This window comes from Lolium rigidum, chromosome 5 (assembly GCF_022539505.1).
Source record: "Lolium rigidum isolate FL_2022 chromosome 5, APGP_CSIRO_Lrig_0.1, whole genome shotgun sequence".
Lineage (NCBI taxonomy): Eukaryota > Viridiplantae > Streptophyta > Magnoliopsida > Poales > Poaceae > Lolium > Lolium rigidum.
The window spans coordinates 76,805,027-76,816,026 of NC_061512.1; positions in this window are offsets into that span (position 1 = coordinate 76,805,027).

The following is an 11,000-nucleotide window of genomic DNA, read 5'->3' on the forward strand; positions in this document are numbered from 1 at the left end:
AATTAAAGCTGCCAAGCCACCCTCAAAGCCGATCCTTGCCTTCCTCGGTTGCAAACCCACTCCTGCACCAAGCTCATCCAAGCCGGAGGTCAAGTAGACCACCCTGTCTTTCTTACTTTTTTCTTTTTCTTTCTTCCTTTTGATGCCGTCGCCAAAGTAGCTTTTGGCGACACTTACCCCACTAGCTCGTTAGGGCGTCCTCCATTGTAATGCCTTGTAAATATTCTGAAAATCAATGGAATTCTATTTTGCTTGATGATTGATGTCGAACCTTTTGTTTTCAGTTGATATTTGATAACTACACTTCAACTCCTCGTCCCTCCGATGTTTTTCCTGCTTCCTCTCGCTCGAAGAAAACACCTATTGATAGTGAATTTGGTGAAGATTCCTCGAGTAAGGGTTCGAGCACGAGATTTGGAGGAACTTCATCAACGACTTCGGTATGCGAAGAAGCAAACACTTGTGATGATGGAACAATCTCGGAAGGCATCCGAAAAGAGAAAGTTGCGTCTGCAGCAGAGCTCGGGAAGCCATAGCTGCCAAGGAAGCCGCCATTTCGAAGCTGCGAAGGCTACCACCCGAGAGAATTTTATGCTCGAGTTGATGAATGAAGCCAGCGTGGATATGTCAGGTATACTTCTGCAAACAAAAACTTCTTCTATTTTTTCACTGTTTCCTCCTTTGAAATTCTTGTGCTGTCGCCAAATAGGTTCCTTTCTAGACACTGCTGCCGAAGATCAAAGGGTAGACACAAGGACAAATCTCCTGGTTAACCTTTCACTTGACCATGGTTCTCTGTTCTGGGCCACTCCAGAACGCACCCGACAGATTGTTAGATTTCAAGACCGTGCTTGTCAGGTTCGTGAGTTCCTTGATTTCTGTACAAGAACTTTGTCTTTGGTTTACAGCGCCTTGTTCCCGCGCAACAAGATGCCAGAAACTCTGCCTGCTCTGATGGATAAATTCCGGGATGCCCCTCGAATCCATGGATTTGTACGGGCTCAAATGTCTGCTGGCACGAGATTTGCTATGATCATGATACAAATCTGCTATCCGAAGTTAGACATGAGTCGAATTGTCGCCAAGTGCCTAGCCAAGATGGCGAAGAGGAAGAGGAATATTGACAAAATTGATGATGTGGTAAAGCCTGTTGCCGAAGATATGATGGATGAATTGCTTCGGATGGATGCTGAATTCTTCCTGAAGGGCAGCTATGCTGAACATAGCACTCGCACCTCCAATAATGAACGAATGACCATAGATAATATATTAGGCGGCCGTTAGGAATTTTTCCTTTGTCTTGCCGAATTTCCTCAATGATTTGTACCTTGTATATTGTAAAGCCACGAAAGATGTATTCCTTTATTTTCTTTGTCAAGCCCCCGAGTGTTTCGGTGGCGATTTTCTTTATTGTGTAAACGGGGTTGCACTAAGGCAAGATAAATTATATTGATTGTACTATATTTGCGGGTACGAGCCCCCGAGCCTTTTTTTGCTGATTGCTATGTTGTATCTTCATTTATTTTGCGAGGTGTTTTGCACCAAGGCGAAATATTTTTGATAGTATATATTGTAACTCTCGGGCATAAGCCCCCGAGCATGTCGAAGAAAAAGATATATATCTCCACTATCTTTATTATATTGCAGCACCGCGAGCCCGCCTCATTAAAAACCTTTTCCATCCCCACTCGGTGCCCTGAAAAAGGAAAAGAGTGTGTCTGAAAACTCACGGGCGTTTCAGTACATTGTATTTTTACAAAGAGGACTATATTTTGACTCTAGGCGTAAAAACGCCTGAGTTGTGTGATGTCTACGGGTGCTTCTATTCTTGTAGACAGTGTTGGGCCTCCAAGAGCAGAGGTTTGTAGAACAGCAGCAAGTTTCCCTTAAGTGGATCACCCAAGGTTTATCGAACTCAGGGAGGAAGAGGTCAAAGATATCCCTCTCATGCAACCCTGCAACCACAAAGCAAGAAGTCTCTTGTGTCCCCAACACACCTAATAGGTGCACTAGTTCGGTGAAGAGATAGTGAAATACATGTGGTATGAATAACTATAAGCAGTAGCAACGGCACCAGAAAAGTGCTTTGCCCGGGATCGGCGTGTGGTTGATGGTGGTAATATTGCGGATAGTAGAGATGCGATAAAACGATGAAACAAGCAGCGATAGCGATATTTAGGAACAAGGCCTAGGGATCATACTTTCACTAGTGGACACTCTCAACTTTGATCACATAACAGAATAAATAAATAGATGCTAGACTACACTCTCTTGTTGGATGATGAACACCACTAACTGTGTAGGATTACACGAACCCTCAATGTCGGAGTTAACAAGCTCCACAATATTCGATGTTCATGTTTAAATAACCTTAGAGTGCATGACAGATCAACATAACCAAACCAAGTACTAACATAGCATGCACACTGTCACCTTCACACTACGAAAGGAGGCATAGATCACATCAATACCATCATAGCAATAGTTAACTTCACAATCTACAAGAGATCACAATCATAGCCTACGCCAAGTACTACACGATGCACACACTGTCACCATTACACCGTGCAGGAGGAATAAACTACTTTAATAACATCACTAGAGTAGCACACGGATAAATTGTGATACAAAACACATTGCAATCATAAAGGGATATAAATAAGCACTTCACTATGCCATTCATAACGGTGAATAAGTATTACGTGAAATATAGCCTAAGAGACCCACACGGTGCACACACTTGTCACCTTTACACACGTGGGACAAGGAGTCTCCGGAGATCACATAAGTAAAACCCACTTGACTAGCATAATGACATCTAGATTACAAGCATCATCATATGAATCTCAATCATGTAAGGCAGCTCATGAGATTATTGTATTGAAGTACATAGGAGAGAGATGAACCACATAGCTACCGGTACAGCCCCGAGCCTCGATGGAGAACTACTCCCTCCTCATGGAAGACAACAGCGTTGATGAAGATGGCGGTGGTGTCGATGGAGGAGCCTTCCGGGGGCACTTCCCCGTCCCGGCGGCGTGCCGGAACAGAGACTCCTGTCCCCCAGATCTTAGTTTCGCGTTGGCGGCGGCTCTGCAAGGTTTCTCGTACCGTGGCTTTTTTTGTATCGATGTTTTAGGTCAGGGACCTTTATATAGGCGAAGAGGCGGAGTCGGAGGGTCGACGAGGCGACGACACAACAGGGGGGCGCGGCCCCCCTCTGGCCGCGCCGGGCTATCGTCTGGGGCCCATAGGGCCCTCCTCTGGTGGCTCTCGGGTGTTCTGGAAGCTTCGTGGAAAAATAAGATGCTGGGCGTTGATTTCGTCCGATTCCGAGAATATTTCCTTACTAGGATTTCGAAACCAAAAACAGCAGAAAACAGACAAGCGGCCCTTCGGCATCTCGTCAATAGGTTAGTTCCGGAAAACGCATAAATATGACATAAAGTATGTATAAAACATGTAAATATCATCAATAATGTGGCATGGAACATAAGAAATTATCGATACGTCGGAGACGTATCGGCATCCCCAAGCTTAGTTTACGCTCGTCCCGAGCGAGTAAACGATAACAAAGATAATTTACGGAGTGACATGCCATCATAACCTTGATCATACTATTGTAAGCATATGTAATGAATGCAGCGATCAAAACAATGGTAAATGACATGAGTAAGCAAATGAATCATAAAGCAAAGACTTTTCATGAATAGTACTTTCAAGACAAGTATCAATAAGTCTTGCATAAGAGTTAACTCATAAAGCAATAAATTCATAGTAAAGGCATTGAAGCAACACAATGGAATATTAAGTTTCAGCGGTTGCTTTCAACTTGTAACATGTATATCTCATGGATATTGTCAATGTAAAGTAATATAACAAGTGCAATATGCAAGTATGTAGGAATCAATGCACAGTTCACACAAGTGTTTGCTTCTTGAGGTGGAGAGAGATAGGTGAACTGACTCAACATAAAAGTAAAAGAAAGGCCCTTCGCAGAGGGAAGCATTGATTGCTATATTTACGCTAGAGCTTTGGTTTTGAAAACAAGAAACAATTTTGTCAACGGTAGTAATAAAGCATATGTGTTATGTAAATTATATCTTACAAGTTGCAACCCTCATGCATAGTATACTAATAGTGCCCGCACCTTGTCCTAATTAGCTTGGATTACCGGGATTATCATCGCAATACACATGTTTTAACCAAGTGTCACAAAGGGGTACCTCTATGCCGCCTGTACAAAGGTCTAAGGAGAAAGCTCGCATTGGATTTCTCGCTTTTGATTATTCTCAACTTAGACATCCATACCGGGACAACATAGACAACGAGATAATGGACTCCTCTTTAATGCATAAGCATGTAGCAACAATTAATGTTCTCATATGAGATTGAGGATATATGTCCAAAATTGAAACTTCCACCATGGATCATGGCTTTAGTTAGCGGCCCAATGTTCTTCTCTAACATTATGCATGCTCTAACCATTAAATGAGTGGTAAATCTCCCTTACTTCAGACAAGACGGACATGCATAGCAACTCACATGATATTCAACAAAGAGTAGTTGATGGCGTCCCCAGGAACATGGTTATCGCACAACAAGCAACTTAATAAGAGATGAAGTGCATAAGTACATATTCAATACCACAATAGTTTTTAGGCTATTTGTCCCATGAGCTATATATTGCAAAGGTAAAGAATGGAAATTTTAAAGGTAGCACTCAAGCAATTTACTTTGGAATGGCGGAGAAATACCATGTAGTAGGTAGGTATGGTGGACACAAATGGCATAGTGGTTGGCTCAAGGATTTTGGATGCATGAGAAGTATTCCCTCTCGATACAAGGTTTAGGCTAGCAAGGTTATTTGAAACAAACACAAGGATGAACCGGTGCAGCAAAACTCACATAAAATACATATTGTAAACATTATAAGACTCTACACCGTCTTCCTTGTTGTTCAAACCAATACTAGAAATTATCTAGACTTTAGAGAGACCAATTATGCAAACCAAATTTTAGCAAGCTCTATGTATTTCTTCATTAATGGGTGCAAAGTATATGATGCAAGAGCTTAAACATGAGCACAACAATTGCCAAGTATCAAATTATCCAAGACATTTTATCAATTACCACATGTAGCATTTCCTGTTTCCAACCATATAACAATTAATGAAGCAGTTCAACCTTCGCCATGAACATTATGAGCTAAGAACACATGTGTTCATATGAACCAGCGGAGCGTGTCTCTCTCCCATACAATGAATGCTAGGATCCATTTTATTCAAACAAAACAAAAACAAAAACAAACCGACGCTCCAAGCAAAGCACATAAGATGTGATGGAATAAAAATATAGTTTCAGGGGAGGAACCTGATAATGTTGTCGATGAAGAAGGGGATGCCTTGGGCATCCCCAAGCTTAGATGCTTGAGTCTTCTTAAAATATGCAGGGATGAACCACGGGGGCATCCCCAAGCTTAGACTTTTCACTCTTCTTGATCATAGTATATCATCCTCCTCTCTTGACCCTTGAAAACTTCCTCCACACCAAACTCGAAACAAACTCATTAGAGGGTTAGTGCATAATCAAAAATTCACATGTTCAGAGGTGACACAATCATTCTTAACACTTCTGGACATTGCACAAAGCTACTGAAAGTCAATGGAATAGAAAAATCCATCAAGCATATCAAAACAGGCAATGCGAAATAAAAGGCAGAATCTGTCAAAACCGAACAGTTCGTAAAGACGAATTTTAAAGAGGCACCAGACTTGCTCAAATGAAAATGCTCAAATTGAATGAAAGTTGCGTACATATCTGAGGATCACTCACGTAAATTGGCATAATTTTCTGAGTTACCTACAGAGAATTCAGCCCAGATTCGTGACAGACAGAAATCTGTTTCTGCGCAGTAATCCAAATCTAGTATCAACCTTTCTATCAAAGACTTTACTTGGCACAACAATGCAATAAAATAAGATAAGGAGAGTTTGCTACAGTAGTAACAACTTCCAAGACTCAAATACAAAATAAAAGTACTGTAGCAAAATAAACACATGGGTTATCTCCCAAGAAGTGCTTTCTTTATAGCCATTAAGATGGGCTCAGCAGTTTTAATGATGCACTCGCAAGAAATAGTAGTTGAAGCAAAAGAGAGCATCAAGAGGCAAATTCAAAACAAATTTAAGTCTAACATGCTTCCTATGAAAAGGAATCTTGTAAATAAACAAGTTCATGAGGAGCAAAGTAACAAGCATAGGAAGATAGAACAAGTGTAGCTTCAAAAATTTCAGCACATAGAGAGGCATTTTAGTAACATGAAAATTTCTACAACCATATTTTCCTCTCTCATAATAACTTTCAGTAGCATCATGAGCAAACTCAACAATATAACTATCACATAAAGCATTCTTATCATGAGTCTCATGCATAAAATTATTACTCTCCACATAGGCATAGTCAATTTTATTAGTAATAGTGGGAGCAAATTCGACAAAGTAGCAATCATTATTATTCTCATCATCAAATATAGGAGGCATAATATAATCATAATTAAATTTATCCTCCATAGTAGGCGGCACCAAAAGACCACTATCATTATAATCATCATAAATGGGAGGCATATCATAATCAACATAAACTTTCTCCTCAATACCCGGAGGGCTAAAGAGATCATTCTCATCAAAACTGACCTCCCCAAGCTTAGAACTTTCTATATCATTAGCAATAATGGTATTCAAAGTATTCATGCTAATATGTTCCATGGGTTTTTTAATTTTCGGATCAAACCATCCATGTCTTAACTCAGGAAATAGAACAAGAAGCTCATTGTTGTCCATTATGCCAAACTAGTGTAAACAAGAAACAAAAAGATGCAATTGCGGGATCTAAAGGAAATAGCTTCGAACACTCACACAATGGCGCCGGAAAAGTACTTTACCCGGGACCGGAGTATGAGTGCCTTTTTACCTTTCCTCCCCGGCAACGGCGCCGAAAAAGTGCTTGATGTCTACGGGTGCTTCTATTCTTGTAGACAGGTGTTGGGCCTCCAAGAGCAGAGGTTTGTAGAACAGCGGCAAGTTTCCCTTAAGTGGATCACCCAAGGTTTATCGAACTCGGGGAGGAAGAGGTCAAAGATATCCCTCTCATGCAACCCCGCAACCACAAAGCAAGAAGTCTCTTGTGTCCCCAACACACCTAATAGGTGCACTAGTTCGGCGAAGAGATAGTGAAATACGGGTGGTATGAATAAATATAAGCGAGTAGCAACGGCACCGGAAAAGTGCTTTGCCCGGGATCGGCGTGTGGTTGATGGTGGTAATATTGCGGATAGTAGAGATGCGATAAAACGAGTAAACAAGCAGCGATAGCGATATTTAGGAACAAGGCCTAGGGATCATACTTTCACTAGTGGACACTCTCAACTTTGATCACATAACAGAATAAATAAATAGATGCTAGACTCTACACTCTCTTGTTGGATAATGAACACCACTAACTGTGTAGGATTACACGAACCCTCAATGTCGGAGTTAACAAGCTCCACAATATTCGATGTTCATGTTTAAATAACCTTAGAGTGCATGACAGATGAACATAACCAAACCAAGTACTAACATAGCATGCACACTCGTCACCTTCACACTACGAAAGGAGGCATAGATCACATCAATACCACCATAGCAATAGTTAACTTCATAATCTACAAGAGATCACAATCATAGCCTACGCCAAGTACTACACGATGCACACACTTGTCACCATTACACCATGCGGGAGGAATAAACTACTTTAATAACATCACTAGAGTAGCACACAAATAAATTGTGATACAAAACACATTGCAATCATAAAGGGATATAAATAAGCACTTCACTATGCCATTCATAACGGTGAATAAGTATTACGTGAAATATAGCCTAAGAGACCCACACGGTGCACACACTGTCACCTTTACACACGTGGGACAAGGAGTCTCCGGAGATCACATAAGTAAAACCCACTTGACTAGCATAATGACATCTAGATTACAAGCATCATCATATGAATCTCAATCATGTAAGGCAGCTCATGAGATTATTGTATTGAAGTACATAGGAGAGAGATGAACTACATAGCTACCGGTACAGCCCCGAGCCTCGATGGAGAACTACTCCCTCCTCATGGGAGACAGCAGCGTTGATGAAGATGGCGGTGGTGTCGATGGAGGAGCCTTCCGGGGGCACTTCCCCGTCCCGACGGCGTGCCGGAACAGAGACTCCTGTCCCCCAGATCTTGGCTTCGCGATGGCGGCGGCTCTGGAAGGTTTCTCGTACCGTGGCTTTTTTTGTATCGATGTTTTAGGTCAGGGACCTTTATATAGGCGAAGAGGCGGAGTCGGAGGGTCGACGAGGCGATGACACAACAGGGTGGCGCGGCCCCCCCTCTGGCCGCGCCGGGCTATCGTCTGGGGCCCACAGGGCCCTCCTCTGGCGGCTCTCGGGTGTTCTGGAAGCTTCGTGGAAAAATAGGATGCTGGGCGTTGAGTTCGTCCGATTCCGAGAATATTTCCTTACTAGGATTTCTGAAACCAAAAACAGCAGAAAACAGCAATTGGCCCTTCGGCATCTCGTCAATAGGTTAGTTCCGGAAAACGCACAAATATGACATAAAGTATGTATAAAACATGTAGATATCATCAATAATGTGGCATGGAACATAAGAAATTATCGATACGTCGGAGACGTATCATTGTGCCAAGTTCCAGGGGTTTTTCTCGGGAACCCCCGTCTTCTTGTCCTTGATTCTGTATGCTCCTCCTTCGATGACTTCTGTGACGATGTAAGGGCCAAGCCATGGTGACTCGAGTTTTTCAGTACTCTGTTGATTGAGTCGTAGGACTAGATCTCCAACCTGAAAGGATCTTGGTCGCAAACGTCGACTGTGGTAACTTTTCAGATCTTGCTATTACTTGGTGACCCGTGATAGTACTTCATCTCGAGCTTCGCCAAGTGCATCGACATCATCCTCTAATGCTCTTCTGGAAGTTTCTTCATCGTACTCCGTGACTCTTGGAGAATCATGCTCTATTTCTATCGGCAGATCGCCTCTGCTCCATGGACCGAGAAAAACGGAGTCTCTGCGTCGTCGTATTTGGTGTTGTTCGAATACTCCATAATACACTTGGCAACTCTTCTGGCCACGTATGCCGAGCTTTTTCCAGTGGTCCCAGCAATCGCTTCTTGATACCGTTGCAGATGATACCGTTGGCTTTCTCGACCTGACCATTGGTTTGCGGGTGCCCAAGCCGACACGAAGTGCAATTTAATGCCTACTTCGCGCGGTATGCCTTGAATTCCTTGGATGTGAAGTTACTGCCATTGTCCGTGACGATACTATGAGGTACTCCAAACCGAAAAACGATGCTTTTCACGAACTTTATTGCAGACGCTGCGTCTGGTGAATTCATCGGCTTTGCTTCTATCCACTTGGTAAATTTATCGACAGCGACGAGCATATACTCGTATCCTCCTGGCGAGGCTTTATGTAACTTTCCCACCATATCGAGGCCCCATTGAGCAAAGGGCCATGACAATGGTATTGGCATCAGCTCTGCTGCCGGAGAATGAGGTTTTGCGGCAAATCTCTGGCACGCGTCACAAGTTCGTACTATCTCCTTCGCGTCCTCAATTGCTGTCAACCAGTAGAATCCAGCTCGGAAAACCTTGGCGGCAATAGCTCGATCGCTCGCGTGATGACCACATATTCCCTCGTGTACGTCCTTCAGGATTATCCTTCCTTCTTCGGGTGTGACGCACCTTTGTAGCACACCCGAAATACTCGCGTTTGTACAGCTCCCCTTTGACCACTGTAAAGGCTTTGGATCGTCGAATAACTCGCCTTGCTTCAACTGGGTCGTCGGGTATTTCTTTCCTTAAGATGTACGATATGTACGCTTGCATCCATGGGACCTGCACCATCATTACTAACTCATGTTCCTCTTCTTCTTCTGGTATTTCTTTGGGAACCGCCGAGGTTTTCTCCTCCTTCTTCTTCTTCTGCGCCTTTTTTGGTTTTGTAGACCTCTCGGTTATCTCTTCCCAAAACACGCCTGGTGGAATTGCGAGGCACTGCGACCCGATGTTTGCAAGAACATCGGCCTCATCATTGCTCAGCCTGCTGATGTGGTTTACCTCGCATCCATCAAATAATTTCTCGAGCTCATTGTACACTTCTTTGTATGCCACCATGCTATCGTTGACTGCATCACATTGGTTCATGACTTGCTGAGCTACCAATTGTGAGTCGCCAAAGATTTTTAGTCGAGTTGCACCACAAGCCTTCGCCATCTTCATCCCGTGTATAAGAGCTTCGTATTCTGCCTCATTGTTAGACGCGTTTGGGAACGTCATCCGTAAGACATACTTCAATTTATCGCCTTCAGGTGATATAAGTATCACGCCTGCTCTAGCTCCTTCTACCCTCTTGGACCCATCAAAATTCATAGTCCAAGTTCTTGATAAATCCGGGGGTCTGTATTTTGCAGCTCCATCCACTCTGCGATGAAATCTGGCAGAATTTGCGACTTTATTGCTTTTCTTTTTTTCATACGTGATGTCCCGAGGAGAAAGCTCTATTCCCCAAAGGGAGACACGACCTGTAGCTTCTGGATTATTTAGTATATTGGATAGAGGTGCTTCGTTGACCACTATTATCGGGTGTGCCGAAAAATAGTGCCGCAATTTTCTTGCGGTTGTGAACACTCCATATGCTAACTTCTGGTACTGCGGATACCGCTGTTTTGAAGGCGATAAAACTTCACTGATGAAATATACCGGCCTCTGCACTCCATGGAGTTTTCCTTCTTCTTCTCTTTCGACAACTAGCGCCGTACTGACCACCTGGGGTGTAGCCGCAGTGTATAACAGGAGAGGTTCCTTCTCTTTTGGTGCCACCAAGATTGGTGGTGTCGAAATTGTGCGCTTGAGATCCTCGAAAGCTCTATCTCGCCTCTTCGT